At 39.4% G+C, this 15,623-nt stretch overlaps 1 long non-coding RNA gene across 2 annotated transcripts in view; it reads right to left on the bottom strand.

Moving 5' to 3' along the window:
- Nucleotides 1-1,642: 1,642 nt before the first annotated feature.
- Nucleotides 1,643-15,623, bottom strand: part of LOC112585609 — a 238,502-nt gene continuing 224,521 nt past the window's right edge. The window contains exons 4-6 of one of the 2 annotated variants that reach the window (XR_006551774.2): nt 4,116-4,274; nt 2,952-3,142; nt 1,643-2,296 (exon numbers count right to left, since the gene is read on the bottom strand). This is a non-coding gene — a long non-coding RNA (uncharacterized LOC112585609). Of the gene's footprint in view, nt 2,297-2,951; nt 3,143-3,282; nt 3,513-4,115; nt 4,275-15,623 lie in introns of those variants that run through there. The other variant, XR_006551775.2, reaches the window with a different exon arrangement.

Genomic DNA, 15,623 nt, shown 5'->3' with positions numbered 1-15,623 from the left:
ACAGTCAGCTCCTGGTCTTGTTTTTGCTGACTATATAGAGTTTCTCCATCTTTCGCTGCAAAGAATATAATCAGTCTGATTTCGGTGTCGACCTCTGGTGATGTCCATGTGTAGAGTCTTCTCTTGTATTGTTGGAAGAGGGTGTTTGCTATGATCAGTGCATTCTCTTGGGAGAACTCTGTTAGCCTTTACCCTGCTTCATTCTGTACTCCAAGGCCAAATTTGCCTATTACTCCAGGTGTTTCTTGACTTCCTACTTTTGCATTCCAGTCCCCTATAATGAAAAGGACATCTTTTTGGGGTGCTAGTTCTAGAAGGTCTTGTAGGTCTTCATAGAACTGTTCAACTTCAGCTTCTTCAACGTTACTGGTCGGGGCATAGACTTGGATTACCATGATATTGAATGGTTTGCCTTGGAAATGAACAGAGATCATTCTGTCGTTTTTGAGATTGCATCCAAGTACTACATTTCGGACTCTCTTGTTGACTATGATAGCTACTCTATATCTTCTAAGGGATTCCTACCCACAGTAATAGAAATAATGGTCATCTGAGTTAAATTCACCCATCCCAGTCCATCTTAGTTCCCTGATTCCTCTATTTAAAGATGTTTGTCTGGAGAAATGAATCATATTTTATTAGTTTACTGACAGAAACTGCCCCTCATCAAGACTATGCCCATATCTAAGTATATGTCCCTTACTTCTAGGAGTTATAAATTTTCTCAGTCCTTTTTCATCATATAATAAAGTTGTTCTAAAAATGGAACAACATTTCCTTAACAAGATCATAATATGTGAATTGTTGAACTAAGATAATTTATGTTGCTGCTAAAGTCCATTACCTTATGATTATTCTTGGGTTAATTATTGCAAAAATTGGACTTGGCTAATTTTCTGAGACTGGCCACATGACAGGGTCTGAGACCATAACTCTATCCACAGTGAAGAGACCCAAAGACACATACTCAAGGTCCCTGGATGAATCAATATACTTGAGTCAGATAAAAATAAGTTCAAACTTTTGAACATGAACTTTTACAAATATAAAGCATGAAATTCCCAGGTGTTACTGTCATAGGTCTGAAGATCTGAAAAGTTATGAAAAAAGAAATGGATGTGAACATACCTAGAAAAATGTAGAAAATGTCATTAGTCAGCAGTCACACTTTTCTCATTATATTTAGCAGATGCTGCTGCTGCTGCTAAGTCGCTTCGGTCATGTCCGACCCTGTGCGACCCCATAGACGGCAGCCCACCAGGCTCCCCTGTCCCTGGGATTCTCCAGAGAAGAATACTGGAGTGGGTTGTCATTTCCTTCTCCAATGCAGGAAAGTGAAAAGTGAAAGTGAAGTCATTCAGTCATGTCCGACTCTTTGTGACCCCATGGACTGCAGCCTTCCAGGCTCCTCCGTCCATGGGATTTTCCAGGCAAGAGTACTGGAGTCGGGTGCCATTGCCTTCTCCGATTTAGCAGATGCATAGTCTCACAAATGGCCTGGAAATACACATAACTTCTATCTGCATCATACTGTTTGTGTAATATAATAAACAATTTCTCTAAATGACCTCTAAGACCTTTTCAGGAATTTAGAACACGTGTATTTTAAAGTACTTTGCAGTTTTTCATAAAAGCTCATTACAAACAAAAATTTTTAGACACTGAGTTGTTAAAAATTTAACAACAAAAAACCTTTGAACTCAGACTTACATAGAAAAATTAAAATAATGTTTTCTTATAATTTAAATCATTTTTATGTAATTGAGCACAAGTCAAGATAAACCATAGAAAGCTTAACAAAGATCTCTGGACCCTAAGTACCTGGGATAACAACTTTGGTACAAAAATGTCAAAGCACAGAATGTAGATGTGAGCCCAGTGTTAGAGTGGGTGGGTGTGAGGTGGAAATTCCATCAAGTATGTGAAAATATAGACTCAGAGCTCAAGAGAGATGTTAGGGCAAGAGATCTAAAATTGAGCTTTGAAACCACAGTATAGATACAGTTAATATTGATGACATATTGGAAAAAGAACAACCTGAGAGTGAAAACTGAGGGTAACATAAAAGAAGAAAGTGAACAGAAGTGGACAAGCCACCCAGAAAGACAGAAAAGCACTGAGAAGTAGGAGGAAAACCATGGCATAATCCTCCAGAGCCAAGAAAGAGGGCAGACATTCAAGGACCATGGAGAAAAGGTCCACTAGCCACTGAAATCTGGCGGGTAAGTTCCCCAGTGTGTGTGATAATGCAGATCTTCCATTAGCAAAGAAGATTAGTCACTCCAGTCCTCTCTTCCTGAAACATAAAAAAGTAATTCTTCATTTTCCTTCAAAAACAAGAGTGTATAACATGTTTTTCTAATTTAGGCAAATATGTGTGAACACCTGCACATCCCTACTATCCAAGCTCCACCTGGGAACACCTTAAAAAATGTTTTCTCTCTTTTGTTTTCTTTATACAGAAGACTTCAATTAGAAAATATGAAATTGAGATTAGAATTTAGAGTGCTGCAAGAACTAGGTAGCTGGAATTACTCAAATTGAAAAATAAGTGCTTTGTCTAGGAAACAGATCTAATGTATTTATATGCATTTATATAATGTATACAAATATTTAAAAGACTCCAGATTCATTTATGACTTGTAAATAATAAAAGAAATCTAATAATATAACAAATGTGAAAAGAGCCAGAGATAATATGCAAAAAACTTTGGCAGTGGTTGGGGAAGAGATGAGACACAGATTTTTAAAAGCAAAACCCCAAAGGCTTCTCTCCACAGTTTGGTGGTACGGAGCAGTGGTTAGCAGCCGTGAATAAAATGAGATTCTCGAGTTTAGCCCAGCTACCTGTAGACATTTACAGAGCATTACTTGTACTACCTAGCTGCTGTTTATTCTGACTCTTTTTCCAATGGCCAGGCCACCGCCCTATCCAAACCATGGTCACTCACAATGATTCTCAAGGTAACTCCACAGCAGAGAGCTGGAAATGAGGGTCTCGGTTGAATAGCATTTCACCTGGCTTGACAAATGCCCCTCGGCGTCTATCTGCACACCATCCCATAACATTTGCAGATGCTGAATTGTGTCCGACTCTGACAAAGCTTCAGATGTACACAGGTGCTTTTCTTTCTTTTTAATTCTGGAAGGAGGAGAGATGTGATGGGGTGCCACAGTACCACTGTGAGACTCCAGGTATTTCCCAAATAGAGAAGAAATAAACATTACAAGAGAATGGATTTGTAAAGCCATTGTGCTTGTTTAAAAGACATACAGAGAACCATAAGGGAAAAATAACAAACCAGCGCTCAGTTTATTTTCAAATCTTTCTGAGGGATTAAGACAGTTAAAAGGAAGCACCCTCACATCTTTAACTACAGAATCATATATCCCATATCTAGGTCTCATGACTCCTCACACGATTCCCATCACACTGAGAATTCTGGCTGTCTGACTTTCCTTCAAGTTGGCCCCACTGAAGCCTGGCTGTCCTGTGGTTCTCAGAGTTCAGCCTGTGGGAATGCAAGAAGGGGATACCTGTAACAGGGCTCCTGACCAGCATAGGACAGGCACTGTTCCGAATTCTGCCTTATCTTGACATCCCTGTGTGTGATCCTTAACAACAAATTCCATCAGCGTGAATACTAAATGGCATGCTATTATTTTAGAACACCAATATCATAGTTGAACTTCACGCAATGTGGTGCCACAACATTGAGAGGAAAAAGCAAAACTATATGAAACTCCCACAGAGTAAATGTGGAATACCAGCACAGTATAATTTAAAGGCAGGCATTGAGTATGGTCTCCCCAGCAGCCGTCTCAAACTGTTTCACATTAACAACACCTACAATGTGTCTAAGCACTGCCCGTACATAGATGAGGAAATGTGGGCACTGAGGATTTACATAGCTTGCATGCGTGCTCAGTCATCCATTCGTGTCTGACTCTTTGTAACCCATGGTCTGTAGCCACTCCAGGCAAAAATACTGGAGTGGGTTTCCATTTCCTCCTCCAGGGGATCTTGCCAACCCAGGGATTGAATCCATGTCTCCTGCATTGGCAGGCAGATTCTTTACCTTTGAGACACCTGGGAAGCCCCTTACATAGCTTACCTAGTGTTAAAAAGATACCCAGAGGCCAAGTTAGGATTTAAATCCAGACAATCTGACTCCAGAGCCTGTATTTTTTTTAACCACCATCCTCTTCTTATTCAAAATAATAGTCCTGGGATGACTAATAAGAAATGTCTTCTCACTGTGCACAGTAAGGAGCTAGAACGATACAGAAAAATAAGAGGAAAGAGAAACACCTTGTTACCAAGAAGACAATTAACAGGGATTTTGTACAGATAAGTATAAGAAATACTAGGAGATAAAGCAAAAAACACTTTAGCTAAAGAGAAGATATATCTTCAAAAACATGTAATTGTCAATACGTGATAGGCTCTTCCAGGCTCTATTACCCGCTATCACAGCATACTGTAATTATCTATTTTCACATAAGGCTCCCTTTTGATTGAGGACGTGGTCAGGCTTCCATTCACCCTCCCATCTGCAGAGCTCTGAGACAAGCACACATCAGATATTCAAATAGTATTGAATGCCTGGTTGGCTGAAGGAATGAATGAAGGAATGCTTGCGACACAGTGACATTCATGTATGATAAACACTGTGAGATTTTCAGAGAAAGAGAGATCCACAGAGGGATAAAGCAGTAAAATATCTAAAAGAAGCAGGTCTTCACCTGGATCATGTACAATGAACGGAATTTTACCTTCAGATAAGAACTGATTGAAAGAGGACAAACTGTCAGTTTTAATGGCATGTCATCTTTTCTCACCTAAAACCTTGCCAATTCTAGGAGCAAATACTTAAAAGGGAAATATTGTTTTCTTATAGGTGCTGAGTTGAACAACCCTAGGTATGAAAAGCTATGAATAAAAGATATAGGGCAGTTTGGTAAACTATAAGAAAGAAAGGTGCTAATTAAAAAGTACATTAAAAAATGTCAATGATCCATGTTTCAAGAATTGTTTCCTCTCACATAACTGCCTATCTACTTTTCTGTTATCTGGTAGGAATACTGCAATATTCCTACAGCCTTATAAGTTAGATTTCTACCACTCCCTAATTTTAATGGCTATCTAAAGAATTTCATGGTCCTCTGATTATTGCTCTAAAAAAAATGCATTCTCATAAAGAGTACACGGTGATGCTGCTTTAGCACCAATATACATTTTTATAGTTACTCTTACCAAGGGATATTGAGATTATAACAAAATGCAATTTATTCCGACCTGAGAAGCAAACTCAGAACAAGCCATTACTCTTCTGTATTTCTAATACATCATTTTCCTCATTAGATTTTGCTGGCACAATCTTCCCATCCATATGCATTCTTCAAATATAAGTTTATATTCAACTGATTGCTTGTGGCAATCAATTTCTTAAAAGCTATTCTTAAGCTGGATGCTTAGGTTTATATATACAGCACAATATCTGGGGGGAATTGAATTGTAATAATAATTAGGCACAGACCTGGGGTTAGAAAATAAAGAAACCAAACTGGAAAGGGTAAGGAAGAAAGTGAGTGCAGACATTTTGCTTTATTAGCATAGGTGTAATTATCATTTTCAGTACCAAAATTTGGAGTGTCTTAAGCACCATCAGTTATTTTATTCCATGATTTTCACCTTTCAAAAGACTTTGGAACTGTGACATTGAGGTAAACTACAGCACAATTTTTAACCTTTATGTATCCTGAACACCAGCAGAATGTTGATGAAGCATGGAGATTCCTTCTGCATTAGTTTCCTAATGCTGCTGTAACAAATTATCACAAACTTAATGACTTAAAACATCAGATGTTTTATTACAGTTTTCTAGGTCAGAAGTCCTGTATGGGTCTAACTAGACTAAAATTAATTTGTGCCGATTCTAGGAGATAATCTGCTTCCTCCCCATTTGGACAGTTGGCAGGTTTCAGTTCCTTGCAGTTTTAGGACCACAATTCCCTTTTTTTGTTGCCTGAAGCTGAGAATCTTTCCCACGATATTCTTTCATTCATGGTTGCCTTTCTCCACTTTCAATGACAGCAACAGTAGGTCCAGTCCTCAGGTCGCATCTGTCTGACCCAATATTCTTCCTATCTCCTCCACTTTTAAGGACTTGTATGATTAGACTGGACCCATGTGGATAATCTAGGACAATCTCCCCATTTCAGAGTCCTTAACTGTAACCATATATTGCAAAGTCCCTTGTGTTATGTAAGGTAACAACTTCACAAGTAAAAAAATTAGGGTAGAGACATTTTGGGGGACCATTATTCTGCTTACCATGCCTCCTCAGTATAATTTTTGTTCTATAAAATAAAAATAGGATTTTAAAAGGGAATCAATTACATCTAAATATAGCTCATAAAGAGTTTTAAAACAAATTTTTGACATGGTTACATATGTGCTTCTTCACTGATGCAATAAATAACAGAATCAAGTTTTGAGTCTCAGTTCAGTTCAGTTCAGTCGCTCAGTCATGACCGACTCTTTGCGACCCCATGAATCGCAGCATGCCAGGCCTCCCTGTCCATCACCAACTCCCGGAGTTCACTCAGACTCATGTCCATCAAGTCAGTGATGACATCCAGCCATCTCATCCTCTGTCATCCCCTTCTCTTCCTGCCCCCAATCCCTCCCAGCATCAGAGTCTTTTCCAATGAGTCAACTCTTCACATGAGGTGGCCAAAGTACTGGAGTTTCAGCTTTAGCATCATTCCTTCCAATGAACACCCAGGACTGATCTCCTTTAGAATGGACTGGTTGGATCTCCTTGCAGTCCTTGCAAGGGACTCTCAAGAGTCTTCTCCAACACCACAGTTCAAAAGCATCAATTCTTTGGCACTCAGCCTTCTTCACAGTCCAACTCTCACATGCATACATGACCACAGGAAAAACCATAGCCTTGACTAGACGGACCTTTGTTGGCAAAGTAATGTCTCTGTTTTTGAATATGCTATCTAGGTTGGTCATAACTTTCCTTCCGAGTAAGCGTCTTTTAATTTCATGGCTGCAGTCACCATCTGTAGTGATTTTGGAGCCCCAAAAAATAAAGTCTGACACTGTTTCCACTCTTTCCCCATTTATTTCCCATGAAGTGATGGGACCAGATGCCATGATCTTTGTTTTCTGAATGTTGAGCTTTAAGCCCACTTTTTCACTCTCCACTTTCACTTTCATCAAGAGGCTTTTGAGTTCCTCTTCACTTTCTGCCATAAGGGTGGAGTCATCTGCATATCTGAGGTTATTGATATTTCTCCCGACAATCTTGATTCCAGCTTGTGTTTCTTCCAGTCCAGCGTTTCTCATGATGTACTCTGCATATAAGTTAAATAAGCAGGGTGACAACGTACAGCCTTGACGTACTCCTTTTCCTATTTGGAACCAGTTGTTGTTCCATGTCCAGTTCTAACTGTTGCTTCCTGACCTGCATACAAATTTCTCAAGAGGCAGATCAGGTGGTCTGGTATTCCCATCTCTTTCAGAATTTTCCACAGTTTATTGTGATCCACACACTCAAAGGCTTTGGCATAGTCAATAAAGCAGAAATAGATGTTTTTCTGGAACTCTCTTGCTTTTTCCATGATCCAGCGGATGTTGGCAATTTGATCTCTGGTTCCTCTGCCTTTTCTAAAACCAGCTTGAACATCAGGAAGTTCACGGTTCACTTATTGCTGAAGCCTGGCTTGGAGAATTTTGAGCATTACTTTACTAGCGTGTGAGATGAGTGCAAGTGTGTGGTAGTTTGAGCATTCTTTGGCATTGCCTTTCTTTGGGATTGGAATGAAAACTGACCTTTTCCAGTCCTATGGCCACTGCTGAGTTTTCCAAATTTGCTGGCATATTGAGTGCAGCACTTTCACAGCATCATCTTTGAGGATTTGGAATAGCTCAACTGGAATTCCATCACTTCCACTAGCTTTATTCGTAGTGATGCTTCCTAAGACCCACTTGACTTCACATTCCAGGATGTCTGGCTCTAGGTCAGTGATCACACCATCGTGATTATCTGGGTCATGACAATCTTTTTTGTACAGTTCTTCTGTGTATTCTTGCCATCTCTTCTTAATATCTTCTGCTTCTGTTAGGTCCATACCATTTCTGTCCTTTATCGAGCTCATCTTTGCATGATATGTTCCTTTAGTATCTCTGATTTTCTTGAAGAGATCCCTAGTCTTTCCTATTCTGTTGTTTTCCTCTATCTCTTTGCATTGATCACTGAAGAAGGCTTTCTTATCTCTTCTTGCTATTCTTTGGAACTCTGCATTCAGATGTTTATATCTTTCCTTTTCTCCTTTGCTTTTCACTTCTCTTCTTTTCACAGCTATTTGTAAGGCCTCCCCAGACAGCCATTTTGCTTTCTTGCATTTCTTTTCTATTCGAATGGTGTTGATCCCTGTCTCCTGTACAGTGTCACGATGAACCTCATTCCATAGTTGATCAGACACTCTAGCTATCAGATCTAAGCCCTTAAATCTATTTCTCACTTCCACTGTGTAATCATAAGGGATTTGATTTAGGTCATACCTGAATGGTCTAGTGGTTTTCCCTACTTTCCTCAATTTCAGTCTGAATTTGGCAATAAGGAGTTCATGGTCTGAGCCACAGTCAGCTCCTGGTCTTGGTTTTGCTGACTGTATAGAGCTTCTCCATCTTTGGCTGCAAAGAATATAATCAATCTCATTTCGGTGTTGACCATCTGGTGATGTCCATACGTAGAGTCTTCTCTTGTGTTGTGGAAGAGGGTGTTATGACCAGTGCAATTTCTTGGCAAAACTCTATTAGTCTTTGCCCTGCTTCATTCCGTATTCCAAGGCCAAATTTGCCTGTTACTCCAGGTGTTTCTTGACTTCCTACTTTTGCATTCCAGTCCCCTATAATGAAAAGGACATCTTTTTTGGGTGTTAGTTCTAAAAGGTCTTGTAGGTCTTCATAGAACCGTTCAACTTCAGCTTCTTCAGCGTTACTGGTTGGGGCATAGACTTGGATTAGTGTGATATTGAATGGTTTGCCTTGGAAACGAACAGAGATCATTCTGTCGTTTTTGAGATTGCATCCAAGTACTGCATTTCGGACTCTTTTGTTGACCATGATGGCCACTCCATTTCTTCTGAGGGATTCCTGCCCACAGTAGTAGATATAATGGTCATCTGAGTTAAATTCACCCATTCCAGTCCATTTGAGTTCGCTGATTCCTAGAATGTCGACATTCACTCTTGCCATGTCTTGTTTGACCACTTCCAATTTGCCTTGATTCATGGACCTGACATTCCAGGTTCCTAAGCAATATTGCTTTTTACAGCATCGGCCCTTGCTTCTATCACCAGTCACATCCACAGCTGGGTATTCTTTTTGCTTTGGCTCCATCCCTTCATTCTTTCTGGAGTTATTTCTCCACTGATCTCCAGTAGCATACTGGGCACCTATTGACCTGGGGAGTTTCTCTTTCAGTATCCTATCATTTTGCCTTTTCATACTGTTCATGGGGTTCTCAAGGCAAGAATACTGCAGTGGTTTGCCATTCCCTTCTCCAGTGGACCACATTAGGGGGAAACTGGGTCTTGTTCTGATGGGCGGGGCCATCCTCATTTCAGTTCAGTTGCTCAGTTGTGTCAGGGCCATCCTCAGTAAATCTTTAATCCGATTTTCTGTTTAAGGGTGGGGCTATATTCCCTCCCTGTTATTTGACCTGAGGCCAAACTATGCTGGAGGTAATGAAGATAATGATGATCACCTCCAAAATGTCCCATGCAGGCACTGCTATTCAATACCCCCAACCCTGCAGCAGGCCACCACCGACCCACACCTCCGCCAGAGACTCCTGGACACTCACAGGCAAGTCTGACCCGTACCTCTCAGGAGACACCCAAACACAGTGCTATCTCAGTCTCTGTGGCGTCTCTGGGTCCTGGTGTGCACAAGTAATGTTTGAGCCTTCTGAGCATCTCTGGCGGGTATGGAGTTTGATTCTAAACATGATTTCACACATTCCCTACCATCTTGCTGGGCTTCTCCTTTGCCCTTGGACGTTGGGTATCATGCAGTTGCTCCAGCACCATGCAGCCGCCACTCCACCTATGCAGCCACCACTCCAGTGGCACAGAGTAAGGGCACAGTTGAACTCAAAAACATCACCAATTTCAACTGAATATAATGGACATCCATAGACTACTTCATTCATTAACAGAAGAACATACATTCTTCTCAAGCTCACATGAAACATTCACCAAGTTAAGCCACATTCTTGGCCATAAAAAAAAAAAAAAAAGGAAATCATACAACCGCTGATCTCAGACCAAAAGGAATTAAACTATATAATATAAACAGTAGCTATCAATAACACTTATATACTGGAAAATCACAAAATACATGGAGATTAAACAACATCTAAATAGCATTTGAATCAAAGTATCTTAATGACTACATTGGGCCTGTCAACTAATCCAGGATAATTTCCAAATCTCAAGATTCTTAGATTTAGCATATCTTCAAAGTCAACTGTGTAACGTAAGGTTAAATACTCACAAGTCTGAAGTGAACATCAGAACATGGGTATCTTTGGAAAGCCATCATTATACTTACCACAACCAGCAATGAAAATTATAATTTAAAATAACAATAGCATTTACAATAGCACAAAGAAAATTAAAGTTAGGTATAAGTTTAACAAAATATTATAAGAACTATTTCTATAACAGTACATAACTTTAATGAAAGAAATCTAAGAGGATCTAAATAAATGGAAAAACATTCAATGTTTATAGATTTGAAGACCCAATCTTAAAAGATGGCAGTCCAATCTAACTTTGTCTGTATATTTAAAATATAAAATCCCAGCAAGCTATTTTGTAGAAATCAACAAACTGATTTTAAATTTTATATGGAAAAGCAAAAGCCCTAGAAGAGCCAACACAATGCTGAAGAGGAAGAACAAGCCTAGAAACAAAACTCACACTATCAAATTTTAAGGCTTACATAAGTTTGCTGCAATTAAGATAGTGTGATATTGGCCACAGAATAGGCACAGTTCAATGGAGCAGAACACAGAGCCCTGAAATAGATGCACACAAACATAGTCAAGTGATTTTTTTTTTTACAAAGAAGTGAAGAATTCAAGGGAAAAATAATAAAAATGGTGCTAAAACAACTGATCATTCACAAGCCAAAAAAATGAACCCAGACACTGACCTTTCACAAAAATGAGCTCTGAATGGATCATGTACCTAAATGTAAAGTTCAAAGCTATCAATTTTCTTGAATAAAACATAACATAAAAATCTACATGACCTTGGTTTTGGTGATGAGAAATTAAATGAAATACCATTAGCATGATCCACGAAAAAAATGTTTCATATCTTCAGGTTTCACATCTTCAGATTCAATCAACTACAGATTGGTTTGATTTGCAGATACAAAGCCTAGACTGTACATTTACTGAAGAATGAAATAGGTGTATGAGTAGACGTATGCAGTTCAAACCAATGTTGTCCAAGGGTCAGCTGTTCAGTATCATCCAAATTTTAGAACATTCTGGAAAAGCAAAACTATAGAGACAGTAAACTGAACACCATTTGCCAGGTGTTTGATGGTGGTGGGAGGAGGGGGTTGAACAGGTAAAGCATAGAGGATTTTTTAGCATGGTAAAATCACTTTTTGAGTGGTATGATACTATAATGTATAATATAAGACACTGAGCCTCTGTCAAAACCCAAAGAACTTTACAGCACAAAGAGTGAATTTTAATCAACTTTTTAAAAATTCATTTAGGAGATCAAGATGGAGACAGCTTTACTGAAGTGGGCGGAAAAATAAAGTGCTGATCTAAGTAGCTTCAGAAAGAAGAAAGGCAAAAGGAACTATGGTTGACATTGTACTCCAGTTGATAAAGTTATTTCCTGTGGAGATACAGCTTAACAATTCCAAAATGACTGCTGTAATATTATACTGAGACTGAACAATAAATGGATGCTGGGTGGATGATGGAGTGGGAGGTTACAAATAAGCAAAGAGGGGAAGCTGAAATGTCCTATATGGTAATGAATTAGAACAGGAGACATCACTCTAAACTAATGTTCAGCTTAATATAAATAAAGGTTACATATAGAAATAGATTTCTTGTTCTGTTAGCTGAGAGAGGCTAAAAGCAATGAGAGTCCAACAACAAGGAACAAACTTAGCACCCAAATCTTGGTTTATAATACCATTCTCCAATAATAGGACCCAAGGTTCCTTACAGAAATGTTGGTTGTATATTTCCTGCCTAAATCTTACATGATAATCTTAGAGCATCTTGAAGTGTCAGAAAGTAAGGAAGCTCTCAAAGAAACACAATGATGGGAGTGTATCAAATGGATGCTGAAAGAGCTGAACGAGCTCCTAATGGCCAAAGCTGGAACAATTTAAGCAAAAAATTAAAGTATTGGATTATAACCCAAAATATAAAAAAATGTTCATGAATTCAAACTGATGTAAATTAATGGCATAAGAGACAGAAAAAGAAAAAAAGAAAGAAATTCTGTACATAAGAATTCCAAATAATATATATATAGATATTCCCCACCTGAAGGAGAGGAAGAATAACTCCCTATATTTTAAGTATGGGCTGCACACAGTGACCTTTTTCCAAAGAGTGTAGTATGAAAAGAGAAAGGGAGTGACTTTACAGTAGAAAAACCTGACAAACATTATTGCAAGTTGTGTTTGCCAAGGTTAACATCAACAATGTTAAGAAAAGGCAGAGGAACCAGCAAATTGCCAACATCCATTGGATCATTGAAAAAGCAAGAGAGTTCCAGAAAAACATCTATTTCTGCTTTATTAACTATGCCAAAGCCTTTGACTGTACGTATCACAACAAACTGTGGAAAATTCTTCAAGTGATGGGAATACCAGACCACCTTACCTGCCTCCAGACTTCCCTGGTGGCTCAGCTGGTAAAGAATCCGCCTGCAATGAGGGAGACCTGGGTTCAATCCCTGGGTTGAGAAGGGTAAGGCTACCCACTCCAGTGTTCTGGACTTGAGAATTCCACGGACTGTAGAGTCCATGGGGTCGCAAAGAGTCAGACATGACTGAAAGACTTTCGCTTTCACTTTACCTGTCTCCTGAGAAATCTGTATGCAGGTCAAGAAGCAGCACTTAGAACTGGACATAGAACAACAGACTGCTTCCAAATCGGGAAAGGAGTATGTCAAGCTGTATATTGTCACCCTGCTTATTTAACTTATATGCAGAGTACATCATGTGAAATGCAGGGCTGAATGAAGCACAAGCTGGAATCAAGATTGCCAAGAGAAATATCAATAACGTCAGATACGCAGATGACACCACTCTTATGGCACAAAGTGAGAGTCCCTTGGACTGCAAGGAGATCCAACCAGTCCATTCTGAAGGAGATCAGCCCTGGGTGTTCTTTGGAAGGCATGATGCTAAAGCTGAAACTCCAGTACTTTGGCCACCTCATGGGAAGAGTTGACTCATTGGAAAAGACTCTGATGCTGGGAGGGATTGGGGGCAGGAGGAGAAGGGGATGACAGAGGATGAGATGGCTGGATGGCATCACTGACTCGATGGACGTGAGTTTGAGTGAACTCCGGGAGCTGGTGATGGACAGGGAGGCCTGGTGTGCTGCGATTCATGGGGTCGCAAAGAATCAGACATGACTGACCAACTGAACTGAAGAACTAAAGAATCTCTTGATGAAAGTGAAAGAGAAGAGTGAAAAAGTTGGCTTAAAACTCAACATTCAGAAAACTAAGATCATGGCATCTGGTACCATCACTTCATGGCAAATAGATGGAGAAACAATGGAAACAGTGACAGACTTTACTTTTTGGGACTCCAAAATCACTGCAGATGGTGACTGCAGCCATGAAATTAAAAGACGCTTGCTCCTTGGAAGTAAAGCTATGACCAACCTAAACAGCATACTAAAAAGCAGAGATGTTATTTTGCCAACAAATGTCCATCTAGTTAAAGCTATGGTTTTTCCAGTAGTGATGTATGGATGTGAGAGTTGGACTATAAAGAAAACTGAGCACTCAAGAATTGATGCTTTTGAACTGTGATGTTGGAGAAGACTCTTCAGAGTCCTTTGGACTGCAAGGAGATCCAACCAGTCAGTCCTAAAGGAAATCAGTCCTGAATAGTCAATGGACAGACTGATGCTGAAGCTGAAACTTCAATACTTTGGCTACCTGATGCAAAGAACTGACTCATTGGAAAAGACCCTGATTCTGGGAAGGATTGAAGGGAGGAGGAGAAGGGGATAGCAGAGTATCAGATAGTTGGATGGCATCACTGACTCAATGGACATGAGTCTGAGAAAGCTCCAGGAGTTGGTGAATGACAGGGAAGCCTGGCATGATGCAGTCTATGGGGTCGCAAAGAGTCTGACAAAACTGAGCATCTGAACTAAACATCAACAATGTTAAGTTGTATTGATGTTATATATGAGAATGGCACTTTATATCTGTGATTTTTTTCACAAAAATATATTACCCCTGTCTAACTGGAAGAAAAGCATCAGACAAATCTCAACTGTGGGACATTCTACAAAAGACCTTAACTCCTTGAACTCTTCAGATGAGCAGAACAGAGGAAATTCTGAATAACTGTCATAGTCAAGAGGAGTTAAGGATTCTTGATCACGAAGTGTAACATGGTATCATGGGTGGGATCCTGAAGCAGGAAAGGAACAGTAAGGGAAAACAGAATAAAGGTGAATAAAGCATGGATTTTAGTTACCAAACTTTTATATTATCTTCACAATAACTCTACAATGTTAAAATTGGTGTAAAATTTATTTTTAAAAAATTCTGTTACAGTCCAATAATTACAAATTTCAATGAATATACATCACAGGTTTTCTTACTGGAAAGATATCATTAGATGGGGGATACTCCTGACTCAGTGCACCAAAGTCTAGTGGATTTATTAGAGCACAGAATTTACATCATGATGAGCCATGGTGGATCTTGCCCTCTTTCTCTCAGACATCGGATTTAGTTTGAATTCTCTTTCAAACAATGTTCAGAGTATCTGTAACTGCCTCTAGTTTACAAAGTCTAGAAGACTAGACTAGAAGACTTCTAGTCATCTAGAAGACTTGGAGGGAGACACAGGAAGCCTGGGCCTGAGGGAGAACTCAAAATTTTTCTCTCCTTCACTTGATTTTCCTTGGATGCACATTTCTTCATTACCCGAATGATAAAACACAGAAGGATGAAACTGGGTATAAGACTCAAAAGAAAACAAACAAACAAAAAAATTAAAAACCCTGCCTTGGAGCAGCCTATTCTGAGGAAATGAGTATTCAAGGCTCTTCTAAGTATGGACAAGCTCCTAAATTAGAATCCTACACTGCAGGATGGAACCAATACTCCACACGGAAATAAAATACTTTGTTTGGGTTTGGTATGGCCTGGTCTTTACTTCTTCTTCTAGAACTTCTTTGGGTCATTAAAGCAAAATCCAACTTGCTCACGGTCCTTGGTCCCAACCAAGCATCCCCTATAAAATGACCAATAGGACTTCCTGCAATACCTGATTACAGTAAGCATTAAGTTCT

This window comes from Bubalus bubalis, chromosome 1, assembly GCF_019923935.1.
Source record: "Bubalus bubalis isolate 160015118507 breed Murrah chromosome 1, NDDB_SH_1, whole genome shotgun sequence".
Lineage (NCBI taxonomy): Eukaryota > Metazoa > Chordata > Mammalia > Artiodactyla > Bovidae > Bubalus > Bubalus bubalis.
This window is presented reverse-complemented; position numbering and strand designations above follow the sequence as displayed.